This window comes from Corvus cornix, chromosome 18 (assembly GCF_000738735.6).
Source record: "Corvus cornix cornix isolate S_Up_H32 chromosome 18, ASM73873v5, whole genome shotgun sequence".
In the NCBI taxonomy this organism is placed as follows: Eukaryota; Metazoa; Chordata; class Aves; order Passeriformes; family Corvidae; genus Corvus; species Corvus cornix.
Window position 1 is genome coordinate 2,126,408 of NC_046347.1, and position 20,374 is coordinate 2,146,781.

Sequence of the window (20,374 nt, forward strand, 5' to 3'; positions counted from 1 at the left end):
GGAGACCATATTGCAGGTTTTCAATATATAACAGCAGCTTATAAGATGGGGAAAATCTTTTTACCTAGGCCTGTGGCCATAGGAAAAGGGGAAAAGTTTTAAATTAGAAAGGGTAGATTCTGTTTGGATATAAGAGTGACATTTTTAAAGAAGAGGCCAGTGAGACACAGGCCCCAGCATATGGGAATGCCCCATCAATGGAAGTGTGCCAGCTCAGGCTGAATGGGGCTTTGAGCAACCTGATCTAGCCAAAGATAATCCTGCCCACAGCAGGGCTGTTGCACTAGATGATTCTTTTAAGGTTTCTTCTGACCCAAACCATTCTGTGATTCTGTCCTCTAAGTTCTGTATGTCCGTGGAAGTCAGAGATTGCCCAGAGACACAGGACATCTGAGACACGCCTGCACTCACTGTTTTACACAGTTGTTTCTGAGCTCCTCCTATTCAGGGCACAGGGTGTTTCCACCAGCTTCCCCCTGCCCTGCACAGGGAGCCCAGGGCTGAGCTCTGGTTTTGAACTCCAGAAAGTTGCATGCTCGCCCTTGGAACAAGCTTTGCATGCCCACACAAGTGCTTGATGTTGGCTATCTCCTTGGATCACATTTACTGACCTTGCCCCTCTGCTCTTCAGTTTACCCACTGAGCTCTTTTAATAATCAAAATGCCAATGACCAGGAGAAGAGCATGTTCAGAACTGACACTGTTTAAAGCAGCTCAAGTGACAGTGCCCTTTTTCCTAGAACTTGACCACTCATTCTCCAGAACTACTGGCAAATTCCCCCTTTCTCAGAGTGCTGCCTACAGCAATACTGCTCCAAAACAGGCAGCACCGTGTTGAGATCTTTTGTTGCTGGTGCTGTATGAATATGTAAGAGTGCAAGGTATTTGTGGTGGAATGGGAGTGTTAGACTGAGGATGTGTCAGAGTGCAGAAGATCCCAGATTTATGCTGTGTGTGAATGTGGGTAGAGTTGTGTTTGGACAGAAGGTTTGGGGTTTTTTTGGAGTTGTAGGTAGTGAAGGCCTGACTTGGTTGAGAGCATTGCATGGGATACATTGACAATGGACATTAGCAACACGGGCTTGAGCTCTTGAAGGCATGTTAGCACTTCATGTTTGTGTAAGGTGAAATAGGAAGAATCACTATATATTTATTGACTGTATGTCTACTGGAGGTTGAAAGTATCTCCTTGTCTTGGTTACTTTTGCCTCTTAGGCTCTCTTAATCCTTAGAAAATCTTTAATAAATTTTGAGAAACAGAAATAATTTTCATATGAATAATTTTCCTATTAATAAAAGTGCTAGTTTTAAGATGTTATACATTTCTTCTGTATCAGCTCTGTAACAGAAATATCAGCTTTTTTGCAACCTGAAATTATTTGCAAAAAAGCTGTACAATTTTCTTTTTTTTTAGGTATGACTTATTATGAATAATTTGTTTGAAACTACAAAGAATTTTCTGTTATATCACTTATGACTGACTATTGCAATAGTGAACATTGCTCTAGTATGCACATTTTGAATTTTTTGATTTCTGCAAAGTATCAGGTGAGGAATTATTCACATAGATATTCAATTGCTTTTATAGCTAACGAGTCACCTTTCACACTCAAGGCACAAACTGCATGTCCAAACTTGAAATTGTATTTGACCTTGCTGTCTGTTGGATTCTTCTCTCTCTGATATTGTAGGAAAAATCCTGACCCACAATATGTCTGGTTTTCCCCTGTTTCATTATAATATATAATGAATCACTGAAAGAGCTTTAATAATGATTTGTCTTTTGTAGAACTGCCTTTTCTAATTATGTAAAGGCAAGCTCTAAGTTCATAGGACCACATGTACAAGATACATTACATCTGCAAAAGTACAGAAATGCCAAAGAATCCCATCTGGATCAAAGATTAAGTTACCTGTAAAGACAGTAGAAGAACCAATAAATCATACACCCAAGTTCTTTAAGTGCCTTGACTAGTGCAGGTTCCAATATTAATAGCCCTGTCAGACTATTTATAGGAAATGTATCCACAGGAATGGTAAGATGCAAAACATTTCTAAATATATCAGGTCAGATGACAATTATGCCATTAGTTAAGTTTGCCAGACAATATTTTGCCAAAGATGGGTTTGCCAAAATATATTTTGACAGAAGGAAAAGGAAACATCCAAAGCATCTGCATACCAGAGTCTATAAAAGTCTCTTTGGAGTGCTGTGCCCCGTCTTGACAGAAAATTTCAAGGTAAGTGTTTGGCTCCTGTGAACTGCTGGGCAAAACATATACCTTTTTTTCCATGTAACTTCCTTTAAGACTTGGATATTCATTTCTGTCATGGACTGACTCTATGAGCAGTAATTTTATTGCAGGTTTGAAGGCAGCATGTTTTCCTTCATCTTATATATTAGATCTGGATATCTGTGCAACACAAAATGAGTTGTTACGTTTTCAAAGAGCAGTGACTTCTGCCACAAAAATCAATACCAAAATTTGACAACTTTTAAGGAACAGGATGAAATCCAAGAGTTTAAGATTTGTGGAAGGAAGAGCAGGCAATAGTAATATCTGTCATAATGCAAGATGAATTATCCATAGCAAGTAATTTTTAGAAAGCCACTATTTGTTATCAGAAAAAGAACTATTTCAGAAACTTTCAGTAGCATTAAAAAAACAAATAAATCAGACACTCTGTTATGGGAACACCCAAACTTGCTAGAGTTCACAAAGTTGAAATAATACTGCTAAACTCCACAACATACTGTACACTTAACTGCTGTTCTGTACATGGTTTCTTAGCTGGACATCTAAGGATTAATTTTAGAGAACTACACAAGTATTTTCAGCCAAGACTGGGAAGTTCAAGTCCAACTTTTGACTTGTTTTTACCTACTTTAATATTTGAAAAGATCAAAGTGCAAGAGATATCCTTTCTTCCACATAAAGTTGTTCATTCACTGACACAACATGTGTCCTAGCCTACAGAGTACCCTGCCAACTGTGCCTCCTGAAGAAGGGCAACAATGGCGACTCCAGACTCTGAGATGGCCGTCTTTGGGGAGGCGGCTCCTTACCTTCGGAAGTCAGAGAAGGAGAGAATTGAGGCCCAGAACAAGCCTTTTGATGCCAAGACCTGTGTCTTTGCGGCGCATCCAAAGGAGTCCTATGTGAAAGGGAAGATTGAGAGTAAGGATGCAGGGAAGGTCATTGTCAAGACTGAAGCGGGAGAGGTGGGTAAAATGCAAAATTTACAAATAAAATTTAATTCCCACTCTAGGTTCTTAGCTGACATACATGCATTTCTCTATTCTATGCCAGACCCTGACTGTGAAGGAAGATCAAATCTTCGCCATGAACCCTCCCAAGTACGATAAAATCGAGGACATGGCCATGATGACCCACCTCCACGAACCCGCTGTGCTGTACAACCTCAAAGAGCGTTACGCAGCCTGGATGATCTACGTAAGTGGCAGCAGCAGCTTCCTTTGGGCAGCGGCAGGAAGTGCTGGGCCAGGCTCAGGGGAAGCCAACGTGCTGTGTCCCTTCCTTGCAGACCTACTCGGGTCTCTTCTGCGTCACCGTCAACCCCTACAAGTGGCTGCCGGGGTACAACCCGGAGGTGGTGTTGGCCTACCGAGGCAAGAAGCGCCAGGAGGCCCCTCCACACATCTTCTCCATCTCTGACAATGCCTATCAGTTCATGCTGACTGGTGAGTTACTTGGTTTTCTTTAAAATCACTTGGCTATGAACACTCACAAAGGAGAAAAAATTTCTTCTAAGTGCACAATAGTTCAGTTTAACGTTGCTGTAAAGGTGGATGTTCTGTCATCACTGTAAATAGAGTCTTTACTGAACATCATCATTTTGATCAAATTTATAGAAATCAATGTTAAAATTTCATGTCCCGTGTATTTGGGAGGATATGATTTACACCGAGTATATTGTCAGATTTTCCATTAAAGAAATTTGGATATACTTTATAGTTCTGCTTTTTCTCAGATGAAAGGATTGTTCTTTGAATGATTTGCTGTGCAGGACTCAAAGTTACTAGGGTGAAGTTCTGTAAATAACACTGTGTGTAAAGGGAAAGTACATTCAGTGTTGGAGCCAATACTTCCTATGGTGGGTTTACAAAAACTCTGGAAGCAGTCTCAGTCAGAAATTGCAGTGAAACCTGCTCAGAAAATTGATACTTCTTTCCTCCATCTCAAAAACAATTTCTTCTTTTCCATTCATTAATACAAAGGAAAAGTATAGCAAAGAAGGGTAACGACAACTTTTCTAGCATTGTCTAAATCTTCAGAATTTTAGGCAAGAGCATATTAGTCAGAAATATAGATAACATAGTATAATAGCATGTATTTTAATTTGTTAAAATAAATCTTCTTCCCTCTTTTGTCCCCAACTACCATATTTAATTCTGTAGCATTCAGAGTGTTAAGAAGGTTAATTGGAAGACAATACAATGAAAACAAACAATATTGAATTGATGCTTGAATAGTGTGTCTTATCATGATCATGTTCATGTAAGCTGTCATATATTTACCTTTGCTGACACCTTCAAAAGACACTCAGAAATTCTGTGAGTGCAAACCCAGACTCCTCCACAAAGAGTTAGTTCCCTAATGGTGTAGTCTCTTCGGGCTTCCTAGAGAGTTTTCAATTTTTATAGTGCAAAGATTTTATCAATGGAGTTGCAATAGGAGCATAGGTTAAAAAAGCAACCAGACAAAATTGTGGAAAGCAAACTCAGCTCAAGATATAACACATAGAAATATCAAATCTAGTTTTGGAAGTACCAAAATTTCAATATTCTAGAGCATGGAAGACTACTCTGGTAAAGGTTACTACATATTTATGATGTTACTCTGCTTTTCTTTAGGCAATAATCAACTGGCCAACAACATAAAAACCATGTAGAGGGGCTTATGGACTGATCAGGAGTGGTCGATCTTATGTAATAAAGTTTATGAGAAGCACTTGCTGCAGTTCACTTCTGCTTACTGATAGACCATTTAATCAGTAACTCTGCAAAACTGATCCTTAGTTGGAAGAATTTTCATAAACAAAATGGACCGCTTGACATGAAGGGAATATTCAGAAAAAGAAGTGCATGTGTGCGATACCTGACAGCACGTCAGGGTTGAGATATCAGCTTCCCAGCTGCAGCTAGGAACATTAAAATATTCAAAATGGGTGAAGGCATCTGGGTTTATGAAATGAAATAGCTGCCTATTGCTGGTGCATTAATAATCTCTTCTTTTCTGCCTTTTTCACAGATCGGGAGAACCAGTCCATCCTGATCACGTACGTACAGCCCCTGCGCGGGTCCCTGCGGGGCTGCCCGGTGCCAGGGGACCTCCTGCCTGACCACGCACCCTCTGCTTCTCTCTTGGCTCTGACAGCGGAGAATCCGGTGCCGGGAAGACTGTGAACACAAAGCGTGTCATCCAGTACTTTGCAACAATTGCAGCCAGTGGAGAGAAGAAGAAGGAGGAGCAGACATCAGGCAAAATGCAGGTGAGTTGGGAAGAACAGACTGAACATGTGGCCTGTCATTGCCCTGTCAACTAAACACAGTCACTGAATAATTCTCTCCCTGCAGGGAACGCTTGAGGATCAAATCATCAGCGCCAACCCACTGCTGGAGGCCTTTGGAAACGCCAAGACCGTGAGGAACGACAACTCCTCACGCTTTGTAAGTGGTTGCTTTGCATAAAATCTCTCCCCCCACTGGTAAGATACATGGTGCCTGAGCAGTTCTTCATGCAAAGGAGATGCCAGTAGAACACATCCAGGCTGACCTGCTGCTGCTTCTGCTTAACAGGGCAAATTCATCAGAATCCACTTTGGTGCCACAGGCAAGCTGGCTTCTGCTGACATTGAAACTTGTAAGAGATTCTCCTGGACTGCTCCCATCCCTTCCCAAATTCCCACCTCCATGTACATTGCCACAAGTGCCTAACTCTTTCTACCTCCCTGGGCAGATCTGCTGGAGAAGTCCAGAGTCACTTTCCAGCTCAAGGCGGAAAGAAGCTACCACATCTTTTATCAGATCATGTCCAACAAGAAGCCGGAGCTAATTGGTAGGAAGGAGCACTCTAGCTTTTTGAGGGGGATCACTGAGGTACAGTTCCCTTTCTCACCTGATTGGCAAAAGTAAGCCTATGCCTTGCCTCTTCCTGCTTTCAGACATGCTCCTCATTACCACCAACCCTTATGATTATCACTTTGTGAGTCAAGGGGAGGTCACTGTTCCCAGCATTGATGACCAGGAGGAGCTCATGGCTACAGATGTAAGTAACACAGCAAAAAGTTACCTACTGGGCATGTTTCAAGGGTGACATCTCTGACACACTAAGGACACATTTGTGAATTCATTATTTTGATTGCAGAGTGCCATTGACATCCTGGGCTTCACTCCAGATGAGAAAACAGCCATCTACAAGCTGACAGGGGCTGTCATGCACTATGGGAACCTAAAGTTCAAGCAGAAACAACGAGAGGAGCAGGCAGAGCCTGATGGCACAGAAGGTAATCAGCAAATTCAGGGACTGATTTGTTCCAAGCCCTTCTCTGCCTCCAGAGGCGATATGTTAGCCTCCAAAGCACACTGCAGTTGGCCTGACTCTCCACATAAAACATTGAGAATACCATTTCTGCACCTGGTCCCTCTAGCTGCAGAGATGCTTTCCTAGTCATGGGAAGTTCCATTATTCTACCCAATGGTGGCTCCCCAAACACATGCTGCCTGAAAGCAGGAACTTCAATTTCAGCACAGGATCTCTCTCTCTCTCTCTCTCAAACCTCCAAACACTAAGACACCCTGATGGGCAATTTTGTTTTTGGTGAAATAAATTCTGCAAGCTGTGCTACCCAGAAATCCGCTTCCCACAGAAAAAGAACGTGCCTTGCCTTATGTATTACTAGAGGCTTTTGTTGTTCTTCTGGGAAATTCCAGGTTCAAGCTCTTCCTATCCAAGCCATACCTGTTCTTGCTTTCCAAGAAGACCATCACCAGTGTCCAGAATTTGCATTCCTTCCCAGGCCTACTGTGTGGGATGAGATAAATGTTCTTCCATTCCTAGACCATGGAGAGCAGAGTTGTTCACATCACCTGAATTCTAGAGATTGACTGTAATTAATGCTTTTCTCTCTCTCCCCACATCTAGTGGCTGACAAGGCTGCCTACCTAACGGGCCTTAACTCAGCCGAGTTTCTCAAGGCCTTGTGTTACCCCCGCGTCAAGGTTGGGAATGAGTTCGTGACCAAAGGTCAAAACGTGGCACAGGTAACATCTGACAGTTGAAAATGCATGGCTTGAAGGAGTAGGTGTGCATTTTTCGTTAACCCTCAGAGGTAACTCTAGTCCTGTCTGCTCTAGGTGAACAATGCAGTGGGTGCCCTGGCAAAGGCTGTCTTTGAGAAGATGTTCCTGTGGATGGTTATTCGCATCAACCAACAGCTGGATACGAAGCAGCCCAGGCAGTACTTCATTGGTGTCCTGGACATTGCTGGCTTTGAGATCTTTGATGTAAGGAGCAAGGATCTGACACCACAGTCAAGCGATAGGCAAGGAGGAGTCATGAGGACTCAGAAACACATAGAGGACTAAGGCTCACACAGCTATGGGCCACAGGGGTGGATGCTCTTGGAAAAGCCAGGGAAAGGCAGTGGTCTGGGCAAGTTCACAGCATGTTTCCTGTGCTGTGAATGCAGTGATGCTGCAAGGACTTCTGTGTCAGAGCACAGAAACCCCCAGATTATTGATCTGAGGCCAGAGAAATTCTTGGGTGGGACACTGAGGAGGTTTCTACTGTCCAGGAGGTCAGAGAACTGACACAATGAAGCTACTGAGCTTGCCAAAGGATTTGCTGTTGAGAAGCACAGTGAAAAAGAATTGTAACTTCTGGCTTGATTTACAAAGTCATAATTAAAAAGTCCTTTGAGGACAGTGAGTGTTACAGTAGAAGCCCTGCTAAGGAAACACATGCAGGTACAGTAGGGCTGGGACTGGTGTTCCAACTGCAAACAGCCTTAGGAGAATGCCAGCAAAGGCCTGTGTGTTTTGGCACACCTTGAGAACCTGTGCACGTTTCCTTGCTTTGGGCAGTTCAACAGCTTTGAGCAGCTGTGCATCAACTTCACCAATGAGAAACTGCAACAGTTCTTCAACCACCACATGTTCGTGCTGGAGCAGGAGGAGTACAAGAAGGAGGGAATTGAATGGGAGTTCATTGACTTTGGCATGGACCTGGCTGCCTGCATTGAGCTCATTGAGAAGGTACCTTTCCCATGCAAGTATACGATATCTGTTGGAATCCTGTGATGTTTCTGAGGCACAGTCATCCCAGAAAGAACTCACAGCCAGACATGTAGTGTCAGTTAAGCAAAGTGTTTTGCACTGAAATTTAGTTTAGTCTGGGAAAGAGAAATGGGGAACTGCACATGTGTGTCATCAGTCTGCATCATCCGGTCTTTGAGCATGGAAAAGTAGCCTGGACTCCCACCAACAGACTTCTAAAACAAACACAGATTCAGCCTCCTTTTATTCCTTCTCCAAAGCATGAAATCCAAAGTCCACAGACAAATTTGGGAAATCAATATCATATCACCTGACCTCCCCAAACTATGGAGTCCCTTGTAGCTCTTTTCCCCATTATTTTGCTCTTTACCACTGCTCCCACCAATTCTACAACCATTTCTCATGTGAACTGGACAGATGTTCCTACCCATTCCATGATGATAGGCTTCAGGGGGGCAAGGGACGGCAGAAATGAAATCCTTGACTGAGAACAACTCCTGGTAAAACTAGGCTTTCATCCAGGCTGAGATGCTGCCAACAGCACAACCAGCCTTTGATGTTCATAGCACAGGCTTCTTGTCATTGTCATAGAGTCACAGAATGGTTTGGGTTGGAAGGGACCATAAAGAACATCTTGTTCCAATCCCCTGCCATGAGGAGGGACTCCTTCCACTAGACCAGACAGGTGAACATCCCATCCACAGTGATATTGAACATTTCCATTATCACCTTTCCTTGTCACTTCTTGTGATTTCTCCCAGCCCATGGGCATCTTCTCCATCCTGGAAGAGGAGTGCATGTTCCCCAAGGCAACTGACACCTCTTTCAAGAACAAGCTCTATGACCAGCACCTGGGCAAGTCCAACAACTTCCAGAAGCCCAAGCCTGGCAAAGGCAAGGCTGAGGCCCACTTCTCCCTGGTGCACTATGCTGGCATAGTGGACTACAACATCACTAACTGGCTGGAGAAGAACAAGGACCCTCTGAATGAAACTGTCATTGGGTTGTACCAGAAATCATCTGTGAAGACCCTGGCTTTACTCTTTGCCAACTATGGTGGAGCAGATGCAGGTCAGTTTTGTGGAAATTGTATTTTCAATGTGGGACAAAGTTTTCTCAGAACTGAAGCTTCAAACACTAGAAATATAAAGTGGCTTTGTGTTCTGTAGTATCCAATATATATTGTCCATACTATTACACTTTTTTTTTCTTTGATTTGCAGAGGGTGGCGGTGGCAAGAAGGGAGGCAAGAAGAAGGGTTCTTCTTTCCAGACTGTCTCAGCTCTTTTCAGGGTAATGAAGAGTATTCACTATCTCCTTAAAGATGAAAAGTATTTTTATTCTTAATCTGAAAGGTCTGTTTGCATTTTGGATCTACATCTTGTCATCCTTTAAAATCCTTCCCTTTCCATCCTCGGAACTTACAGATTATTCCTTTTATAATGCCATGTCCTTCTTTAAATATTCCACAAAAATATCTGAAGGGTTAAGTTCACCTACTTAGGTGGGAGTGAGTAACTTATAAGCTAACGTCTTTAAAATCCTCTCCGTAGCATTTGTATATTTTTCCTAGAGCTGTTTTCTGTCTCTAGGCAGATTTTCACTACTGACTCATTGTAAAATTTGAAAATAATAGATCAAACATAAAAAGCAAAAGAAATTACCCCATGATTATAAGATTTTAAGGCAATGACTTGATTTCAGTGTGGAAAAGGAGTGAAGGTTAAATTACATCAAATTAGCGACTTCGAGGTCAGTTTTCAGTTATGTCTTCAAAGTTTGAGACTGAATTATTATTAAAAGGGTCATTTTGTATGGACTATAAAACTATCCCCTCCATTTAGAAACAACTTACTTAGCTGCCAAATCAGATGCTTATCTGATAGTCATGCTTGATCAAGAGTACGTCATTTATTTAAGATCCCCAATAATATACCACAGGAATTACCGGCTCAAAGCAAAACTGTAGGATGATAGCCCTGTATTTGGATGAGGAGGTCAAGGAAAAGTAATACGAACCATTATTCTAGGAAAGAACTTCAAAACTAAAATTTGGGAGCCTTCAGCTTCCAATTTTTCTTTTGGGAGTTCTGCAATCATTTTACAGAAGACAGGTCTGCATCCCGAAACACCAGTTTGATACATCCACTGTTAAGATTCCAGTGCTTGCACTTAGTAATATAAACTTCATTTCATGACCTCACAGGAGAATTTAAACAAGCTGATGGCTAACTTGAGAAGCACTCACCCCCATTTTGTGCGGTGCATCATCCCAAATGAAACTAAAACACCTGGTAAGGCAATCCAAGAGGAGGAAAGCTTGAGCAGCAGAAGCTCTTCTCCTGAGTGTCAAACAGCAGGGTAGTCACTAATGGTGGTATTTGTCAGGTGCCATGGAGCACGAGCTGGTGCTGCATCAGCTGCGCTGTAACGGCGTGCTGGAAGGGATCAGGATTTGCAGGAAAGGGTTCCCCAGCAGAGTCCTCTATGCTGACTTCAAACAGAGGTAAGAGCTCTGTACCTTTCTGCCCATTCAGACCAAGCTGAAGAACCTTATCATTATAATATACGTTAAACTTTTTATTTTAAATTGGTACTGATCAGTAATGTAGATGTTTCACTATCAGTTTATGAAGATGTGGTCGTGCTGAGATCAGGATTCTCTTGTACTTAGAATTACTATTAAAAACATTTCCCATATCCTGTCCTGAGAGTATGAACAATGTCCAGGCATGAGATCAGTTCAACGGTACAGTCTGAGAAGTCTGGCGGTTCAATGACTGTGTGGTGGTTTCACCACCAAGTGATGGTTTCAATGATTGTGATTTCTTCATGTTCTGTTTCCTTCTACAGATACAGAGTACTTAATGCCAGTGCTATCCCAGAGGGACAGTTCATGGACAACAAGAAGGCTTCAGAGAAGCTCCTTGGGTCCATTGATGTTGACCACACCCAGTACAAATTTGGTCACACGAAGGTAAAAACAAACTGTGTTAAAAGTTTGTCAAAAGCAGTAAGAATGGGCTCTGTCAGGGGATCAGGCACAGCACAATAACATAACAGAGCTGCCAGACTAGGGGTAGCTATCAGCAAGTTCCCAGCCCCACAGTACTCAATCAAGGCAAGTGAGGATGACCCAGGAATGGTAGTCATACTCAACCGAGAGTCCAGAGCATCAGTCAGCTTTGTTACAATAAGGATGGTCTAAGGTGAAGCCATAAAGCCTTGGTTTACAAGATTTGTCAGGGTCAGAGAGGTAGGCTAACAAGGCAAGGCCCGAGTCATTAATTCATGGACATATACACAGCAGTGAGATTGGTCTAACATCAAGCCAGGAAGTAAGTCAGTAGGTCATGGTAGAGCTCCCTGGTGTCCATGATCAGGCACAGGGGTGGCTGAGGCTGTGGCTGAACTGGAAACCAGTACTCGTGATGCATAGCTCAAACAAGGACTGAATGCTTAGGGCTGAGATTATGGAAAGTCCTAAGCCCTCGGATAGGATTTGGGAGAGGGCCCAAGGTGATACTGATCATGGCCATTGAAGTCTTTCAGGATCCTGAATGTCTGTGCGTCTATTCTGCCCTACATTGCAATGACATGATGCAACACTTCCTTTCTCAAGGTTTTCTTCAAAGCTGGGCTGCTGGGACTCCTGGAGGAGATGAGGGATGACAAGTTGGCAGAAATCATCACTCGCACACAAGCGAGGTGCAGGGGCTTCCTGATGAGGGTGGAGTACCGGAGAATGGTGGAGAGGAGGTAGACTTTTCTCATATTTCATGGTACTCGACTAATGAATTTTAAATTAATCACACCAAAGCCATGTAATAACTGTGTGAATTTCATTTCAGGGAATCCATCTTCTGCATCCAGTACAACGTTCGCGCATTCATGAATGTCAAACACTGGCCATGGATGAAGCTGTTCTTCAAGATCAAGCCCTTGCTGAAGAGTGCAGAATCTGAGAAGGAGATGGCCAACATGAAAGAAGAGTTTGAGAAAACCAAGGAAGAGCTTGCAAAGTCTGAGGCAAAGCGGAAGGAGCTGGAGGAGAAAATGGTGGCCCTGGTGCAGGAGAAAAATGACCTGCAGCTCCAAGTGCAGGCTGTGAGTATCACTGTTCATTTTTCCCTGGAAAAAGAATGATATACTGTCAGAATACTTCTTGTCCTGCACAGTGACTCACAGGAATTAATGGGTGGTAGAAAACAGTCTAAATCCCACACTCTGAGGCACTCTAATGTTGAATAAACAGGCACTAGCAAGGGCATAATGAGACTCCTGGCAGCCCTACATGGCACTCACCATTGCTGCTATATGAGGAAAGAGCCAAGTAACATCAGACAAAATGTGTTGAATATCAGAGAACTCAGAGCTACTTTTCCTACTTACAGCTACACAAGAAAGCCTTGATTATTTTCAGAAACATGGCTACTTCTGATTCACACTCAAATTGGATAAGGGAGTTTCTTAACACCCAATGAAATGATCAGCTAGTTAACACAGAAGATCCTAGATGTGGCCTTGAAAGAGGTAGCTGATAGGCCAGAACTCTATTGGCCATGCAGCCTGTACAAAAGTGATACATTTCTTTCTCAAATAAAGTATTCTCAGAAATTTAAAGGCCTTTAAGTAACAGAGATTTTAAGGCTTTGTTGAGACAATTAAAAGGAAGAAGCAAGTAGATACATTTTCCATGAGAAAAAAAAATTCCAAGCCCTTGCTCTTGCTGATATTAGAAATTGAAGTAACCCCTGATCTGTTCTGCGTTAGTGCTTGTGCTATGAGGCATTCTCATAGATAACTGCTCTGGGAGACATATTTAGAAGACACAAAAACTTTGGAATTAATATTGATTCCAAATGACAAGGTTTCCCAGTAGACACCATTCAAGATCCTTCTCTTGCTGGAGTTAAAGATCAGCTTCAGCTGCTACTTTTAAACCCACCTACTCTGTGATTTAAAAAGGCAGAGAAGAGAAACTTCAAAACATTAAAAGCCATAAAATTCTGTCTCCCCACCAGGAAGCAGATAGCTTGGCTGATGCTGAGGAAAGGTGTGACCAGCTCATCAAAACCAAAATCCAGCTGGAAGCCAAAATTAAGGAGGTGACTGAAAGGGCTGAGGATGAAGAGGAAATTAATGCTGAGCTGACAGCCAAGAAGAGGAAACTGGAAGATGAATGTTCAGAGCTGAAGAAAGATATTGATGACCTTGAGCTAACACTGGCCAAGGTGGAGAAGGAAAAACACGCCACTGAAAACAAGGTATGAGGTAGAACCTGTCACTCGCACTCCAGAAAAGAGCCCAGTGCTATTACAGGACTTTTATATCTACTTCCTTTATTTACACTTCCTCCCTTCTTCTCAAAGGTGAAAAACCTGACGGAGGAAATGTCAGCCCTGGATGAGACCATCGCCAAGCTAACAAAAGAGAAGAAAGCCCTCCAAGAGGCCCATCAGCAAACCCTGGATGACCTGCAGGTAGAGGAGGACAAAGTCAATACACTGACCAAGGCCAAGACCAAGCTGGAGCAGCAAGTGGATGATGTAAGCACACAGATGTAGAGCAGGAATAGCACAGGTATGGAGTCTGACCTGGCTGGGAGAGCACTGATGGTCTTGTTGTGTTTAGCTGGAAGGGTCCCTGGAGCAAGAGAAGAAACTGCGCATGGACCTGGAGAGAGCTAAGAGGAAACTGGAAGGAGACCTGAAGCTGGCCCAGGACAGCATCATGGATTTGGAGAATGATAAGCAGCAGCTGGACGAGAAACTGAAGAAGTAAGTGTGGCTGTGGGACACCTGAGTGCTGGGCTGGAGCACTTGTGTTTTTTCTTTGAGCTCTAACACGGTTCACTTTGCCCAAAGGAAAGATTTTGAAATCAGCCAGATCCAGAGCAAAACTGAGGACGAACAAGCCCTGGGCATGCAACTTCAGAAGAAGATCAAGGAGCTGCAGGCAAGTCTCTGTTCCTTCCCCTCCCTTGCTCAGGCTCAGCTCAGGCAGGAGGAGGGCACGGGTGTGAAGGGTCCCTGCTGTTCTCCAGGCCCGTATTGAGGAGCTGGAGGAGGAGATTGAGGCAGAGCGAACCTCTCGCGCTAAAGCAGAGAAGCATCGGGCTGACCTGTCGAGGGAGCTGGAGGAGATCAGCGAGCGCCTGGAAGAAGCAGGAGGGGCGACAGCAGCTCAGATCGATATGAACAAGAAGCGTGAGGCGGAATTCCAGAAGATGCGCCGTGACCTGGAAGAGGCCACGCTGCAGCACGAAGCCACGGCTGCCGCCCTGCGCAAGAAGCACGCGGACAGCACCGCTGAGCTGGGGGAGCAGATCGACAACCTGCAACGCGTGAAGCAGAAGCTGGAGAAGGAGAAGAGTGAGCTGAAGATGGAGATTGATGACTTGGCCAGCAACATGGAGTCTGTCTCCAAGGCCAAGGTATGCAGATGCAGGAGAACATGCTCACAGGGCCAAGGTGTGGCACAAAAGCTGCCTCTTCCAGACACATTCCCACAAACAAAATCCCCACTGTGACAATCAGGCAGAGTGCACTCCATCATCTCTTCCCCCTTCCTGTGTCTGTTCTCTAGGCCAACCTGGAGAAGATGTGCCGCACCCTGGAAGATCAGCTGAGTGAGATTAAAACAAAGGAGGAGCAGAATCAGCGCATGATCAACGACCTCAATACGCAAAGAGCTCGCCTGCAGACAGAGTCAGGTGAGACACCCTCATCCCCAAAGTGCAATGTCAGGACCTGCACGCCCTGAGCAAGCCAGAGGGTGCAAGGCAGCAACTGGTAGAAGCTCTCCGGGCCATTGCTGGTTACGTGGCTTTAGAGGCTGAAGGTGTCCCAGGAGGAATAGTGTGCTTCCTTTTCTCCCTTTCCCTTCCCAGGGGAATATTCACGCCAGGTGGAGGAGAAAGATGCTCTGATTTCTCAGCTGTCTAGGGGCAAGCAAGGATTTACCCAACAGATTGAGGAACTCAAGAGACATCTAGAAGAAGAAATTAAGGTCTGGAAGTACCCTACTGTCCACAGCCTACATCACCCCTAAAAGAGAATCCTGTTTGACAGTAGACTGCTTCAATGTTCTTTCCCCAAGCACACATAGGACTGGAGGGAATAGCACTCATGCACAATCCCCCCCACCCTTCAACTAGAGAGGGAAGGAAGCAGGATGCTTTAGGTGCCGGAGGAAGTCATCCACAAGGCTTCCATGAGATTCTGATGATCCCCTCTAGGACAGGATTCAAGCACACATGTCAGAACATATACACAAAGAGCACATTCCTGTCCCCAGAGGAGCTGTCACTAATGTGTCCTGATGCTCCAGAACGTGTCAATGTGGGCTTCACCAGCTCCAAGCTCTACATTTGCCCAATGAGAGTTTCATTCCAATTTCACTGTCAAATTAACAGTCAAGATTCATTTCAAGACAAGTACTCAAGTTACCAAACCCATTGTCCCCACAGGCCAAGAACGCCCTGGCCCACGCCCTGCAGTCCGCTCGCCACGACTGTGACTTGCTCCGGGAACAATATGAGGAGGAGCAGGAGGCCAAGGGGGAGCTGCAGCGCGCCCTGTCCAAGGCCAACAGCGAAGTGGCCCAGTGGAGAACCAAATACGAGACGGACGCGATTCAGCGCACGGAGGAGCTCGAGGAGGCCAAGTACGTGGGAAGCAGGATGGCAAATGATGGGAGAAACTGGTCAAGGGAAATTGGAATCTCTGAGAGTGGGTTAACACAAGAATGGGATGAAGGCAAGGATATACTGTCTTTGTAAATAAAGGGGAGAGAGGAAGGGAAAGACAGAGTGTAGATTGGAAGAGAAAACATAGGCTTTAGGGCTAGAAGTGCAAAGATAGGCCTAAATGTCCGTAGATGATCGGACCCAGCAAAGGATAGATCCTTTCAGATCTCTGAAAAGCGCTTGGCACAAAACCCCCAAAGTGATGAACTGGCCTCTCATGACAGTATAGAACTCACGCCCTTCCAAGCCCTAACGTGGCACTGTGCTTCTCTCCTCCCAGGAAGAAGCTGGCACAGCGCCTGCAGGATGCAGAGGAACATGTTGAGGCTGTCAATGCCAAATGTGCCTCCCTGGAAAAGACAAAGCAGAGGCTGCAGAATGAAGTGGAGGACCTGATGATTGATGTGGAGAGAACCAATGCTGCCTGCGCTGCTCTGGATAAGAAGCAGAAGAACTTTGACAAGGTCTTTTGGCCTCCAGCACCAGGACTCCTGGCCAGAGCATTCCCCCATGACTGCCACATCCCTACTCACACCGCGTTTCTCTTCAGATCCTGGCAGAATGGAAGCAGAAGTATGAGGAAACGCAGGCTGAGCTGGAGGCCTCGCAGAAGGAGTCGCGCTCTCTGAGCACGGAGCTGTTCAAGATGAAGAATGCCTATGAGGAGTCCTTGGACCACCTGGAAACAATGAAGCGGGAGAACAAGAACCTGCAGCGTAAGCCCCTGGCCCTCTGCTCCTCACTGGGCTTTCTCACTATCAGCCATTACCACCATTGTTCATGGGTCTGTGCCTGCAGGTCTGCAAAGATGCCTGTCACCTTGGTGGGACAGGGCCCTTGCCATTCTGCTCTGTGCCTGACCATGCCAATGATCCTTGTTTCCACAGAGGAGATTTCCGACCTCACGGAGCAGATTGCTGAGGGAGGAAAGGCAATTCATGAGCTGGAGAAAATCAAGAAGCAGATTGAGCAGGAGAAATCTGAACTGCAAGCCTCCCTGGAGGAAGCTGAGGTACATACAATGCTAATAAATGGTGTCCCCACCAAGAGTATGGGTGTAGTTCTTTGGAGAGACAGCAGGAAAGCAAGCCAACCTTTCATGTGGAACTGCATGAAAGACGACTTAGAAAGTAAGACACTGTTCATGCTGAACTGTGCAGGCCTCTCTGGAACACGAAGAGGGAAAGATCCTGCGCCTGCAGCTTGAGCTCAACCAAGTGAAGTCTGAGATTGACAGGAAGATAGCAGAGAAAGATGAGGAGATTGACCAGATGAAGAGAAACCACCTCAGAATTGTGGAGTCCATGCAGAGCACGCTGGATGCTGAGATCAGGAGCAGGAATGAAGCCCTGAGGCTGAAGAAGAAGATGGAGGGAGACCTGAATGAAATGGAGATCCAGCTCAGCCATGCCAACCGTGTGGCTGCAGAGGCACAGAAGAACCTGAGAAACACCCAGGCAGTGCTCAAGGTCTGTTCAGCAAAGCTGCAGAAAGAGAAATGAGATCCCTGACATTTTTTGCCATGGAAGTGAACACTGACACCTGGTAATTTCTCTTGTCTCTCCTTCCAGGACACTCAGATCCATCTGGATGATGCTCTCAGGACACAGGAGGACCTGAAGGAGCAGGTGGCCATGGTGGAGCGCAGGGCAAACCTGCTGCAGGCTGAAGTTGAGGAGCTGCGGGCAGCCCTGGAGCAGACGGAGCGGTCGAGGAAATTGGCTGAGCAGGAGCTTCTGGATGCAACTGAACGTGCACAGCTCCTCCATACCCAGGTCAGGCGCTGCTGGAAATTGTTCCCATTCACAAGGGATAACAAAGAATTTGATTGTTATAGATCTTGTAAGTGATTACTGCGTAAACATTTGAAGAAGTGTGCTCCAGTATGTCCCCTCCTGCCAGCCCCCAATGTCTGGTTTACCGTTCTGCTGCTAAAGAAGTCTCTTGCATTAAAGACCTTCCTAAACCCTACCCACACTTTCAGGCCTTGATGTGGAAGCATTTGCTCTGACAGTAGCAATCCTGTCTTTCCTGTTGCACAGAACACCAGCTTGATCAACACCAAGAAGAAGCTGGAAACAGACATTTCCCAGATCCAGAGTGAAATGGAGGATACCATCCAGGAAGCCCGCAATGCTGAGGAGAAGGCCAAGAAGGCCATCACAGATGTGAGTTGGATATTCCTGGCATTGCTGATGGAGAATGTCCTGTCCCCCAAATATCTGCAGCCCCAAAATGGCTTTGCCCCTTTGCTCTGATCAGGCGGCCATGATGGCAGAAGAGCTGAAGAAGGAGCATGCAGCACCGTCTGGATGAGGCCGAGCAGCTGGCACTGAAGGGAGGGAAGAAGCAGATCCAGAAGCTGGAAGCCAGGGTGTGTAGGGCTGGGGTTGTGGGTGAGTGAGGCTGTCCTTGGAGAGACATTGCCAGGGAAGCTGCAGGGATGGGCTTGTCCTTGCAGGTGCGGGAGCTGGAAGGGGAGGTTGATGCTGAGCAGAAGCGCAGCGCTGAAGCCGTGAAGGGTGTGCGCAAGTACGAGCGGAGGGTGAAGGAACTGACCTACCAGGTAAGGCAGGAGGTCTCCTGCTCTGACAGGGTTTTGCTCACAGCAAGCCACATTTTGCACACACCATCGCCAAGGGCAATTGTTAATCCTGTGTGATGTAGCACCAAGAATTGACTCTCTTTCCTCTTTGCCAACCACTTTAGTCTGAGGAAGACAGGAAGAATGTCCTCAGGCTGCAGGATCTGGTGGACAAGCTGCAAATGAAAGTGAAATCCTACAAGAGACAAGCTGAGGAGGCTGTAAGTATTGCTTGGAGAGTGGGCTAAGGCCACATTCCATTGGGGCAGGACACACATTGAATGAGGCTGAATACCAGGAGAGGGCATGAAAGAAACTCCCGAGACACAACAGCCTTGGCCACAGTGTTTTGGTATCGTGTCATGAGGCCTTGGTGAGCTCTGGGCACCCTTCAGTCAGGGACATTCATTAAGGGAAGTTCTGCAGCCTGTTTCACACAGGAGGCCAGAGTAAACAAAGGTGGGGCCACACCCACTGACTGGCAAGTTCCTGAATCTGTGCTAATAATCAGCAGCAGAAGGCTTCAGGGTCTTCCCAACCCTGTAACTCACACTGGCAATTGTGCAGGAAGTAGTGGGAGAATAAGTAAAGAAACGACAAATCCAAGGGGTGAGAAATTGCTCCTCATGTGTGACACAGTCCTGGTGAAGCTCATCCCAGTAGGGTCCTGAAAAGGGGAGGATGAGGAGCTCTGTGTGAGGCTGATGTGTGAGCAGTGGTGGGAGGGGGATGGAGATTTGCAGCCCCATAAGGCTGAGGTGCAGCAGGAGCAAAACCTCTGCCCTGAACTCCTCACCCCTGACTCCCTCTCCCCACATAGGAGGAGCTGTCCAACGTCAACCTGTCCAAGTTCCGCAAGATCCAGCACGAGCTGGAGGAAGCCGAGGAGCGGGCTGACATTGCAGAGTCACAGGTCAACAAGCTCCGAGTGAAGAGCCGGGAGATTCATAAGAAGATAGAAGAGGAAGAGTGAGGATGTCATTAGGCAGCAAAGTGACCTGAGGGCAGCACAAAATGTGACTCCTCTGTCACTCTCTTCCATATTTGATATTTGCAACCATCTCAATACATAGGGAATAAAGAGTAGATTCATTTGCATTCACATCATGAGCAGTAGTTTTCATTTTTTTGTTGTTGTTGGGTGAGGTCTTTATCACCATTAGTCTTTGGACACAGTTTTGCCTCATAAAACCTTTTTGTAGCTTTGTGATAATACAGCTTTTTGTCATCTGATTTCCAAATGATTAGCCTTCTATAACACTTTAGCCAGTGATCAAAGAAATCTTCTTACTCACCTATGTAATCCTGAAAGACACAGAGTAAAAGAGGAAAATTATTAGTGCTGTTGCCTGTGTTGTTAAAGCTACTGATAAAGTAAGTCAGAGTGGTGTTCCACAGGAAGAACACGCTTTCAATGAAATTATGATATTTCAGGCTCTAAGGACAAGAATTGATATGTTAGACATGTAGTAGACTTCCATGACACTCAGCAAACAGTGCCATGAAATAGTGCATCAAATTCAATACTGTTAAATCACGAAACTGTACAGATAGGGAAACAAAATGCAGTGTCATTTGTGAAGAAATGGACTCTGGGCTGACAATCACCCGTCAGGAGGGAGGTCTGCCATGTGTTCTGCATAACTGTGTGAAAATACCAGCTCATTTCTCAGCAGTGGTAGCAGAAGAGAAAATAAGAAGAAACAAGGTCAAGGAAGACCAATTACATGCAGGGACTTAG

General features: G+C 45.3%; 1 pseudogene across 1 annotated transcript; it reads left to right on the forward strand.

The window, feature by feature from the left end:
* Positions 1-3,016: 3,016 nt before the first annotated feature.
* Positions 3,017-19,643, forward strand: LOC120410966 (annotated as a pseudogene). The gene is made up of 38 exons (XR_005603345.1): positions 3,017-3,223; positions 3,312-3,455; positions 3,547-3,703; positions 5,274-5,301; positions 5,400-5,514; positions 5,600-5,692; positions 5,822-5,885; positions 5,982-6,080; positions 6,187-6,290; positions 6,390-6,528; positions 7,167-7,285; positions 7,379-7,528; positions 8,108-8,278; positions 9,061-9,379; positions 9,522-9,592; positions 10,506-10,593; positions 10,688-10,805; positions 11,153-11,276; positions 11,922-12,058; positions 12,151-12,406; positions 13,324-13,566; positions 13,672-13,848; positions 13,934-14,079; positions 14,167-14,257; positions 14,346-14,735; positions 14,888-15,014; positions 15,192-15,310; positions 15,771-15,967; positions 16,330-16,513; positions 16,600-16,765; positions 16,937-17,061; positions 17,210-17,518; positions 17,621-17,824; positions 18,092-18,217; positions 18,312-18,423; positions 18,511-18,615; positions 18,759-18,854; positions 19,454-19,643. The product of XR_005603345.1 is annotated as a myosin heavy chain, skeletal muscle, adult-like (transcript).
* Positions 19,644-20,374: the final 731 nt, after the last annotated feature.